Source organism: Acanthisitta chloris, unplaced genomic scaffold, assembly GCF_000695815.1.
Source record: "Acanthisitta chloris isolate BGI_N310 unplaced genomic scaffold, ASM69581v1 scaffold29780, whole genome shotgun sequence".
NCBI lineage: Eukaryota > Metazoa > Chordata > Aves > Passeriformes > Acanthisittidae > Acanthisitta > Acanthisitta chloris.
This window is the reverse complement of record NW_008650383.1, coordinates 16,594-16,830: the sequence shown is the minus strand read 5'-3', so window position 1 is coordinate 16,830 and position 237 is coordinate 16,594.

Genomic DNA, 237 nt, shown 5'->3' with positions numbered 1-237 from the left:
GGCCCCGCAGCGCTGCTGTGCCCGGCCCCGCTCCACCCTCGCTCCGCCTTGCACAACCCCGGCGTTTCCCCGTGCCCACGCATCTGCCTCCTGACTCTCCCGGGCGTGCGGTCCCTCCCGGGGGCGGCCGTGGCCGCAGGGACCCTCCTCTCTATCCAGTTTCCTCCCGCTTTGAGTTTTTCCTCCTGGTCCAGCGGTGTGTCCGCATGGGATGCTGATCCAGAGGCGAGTTGGGAC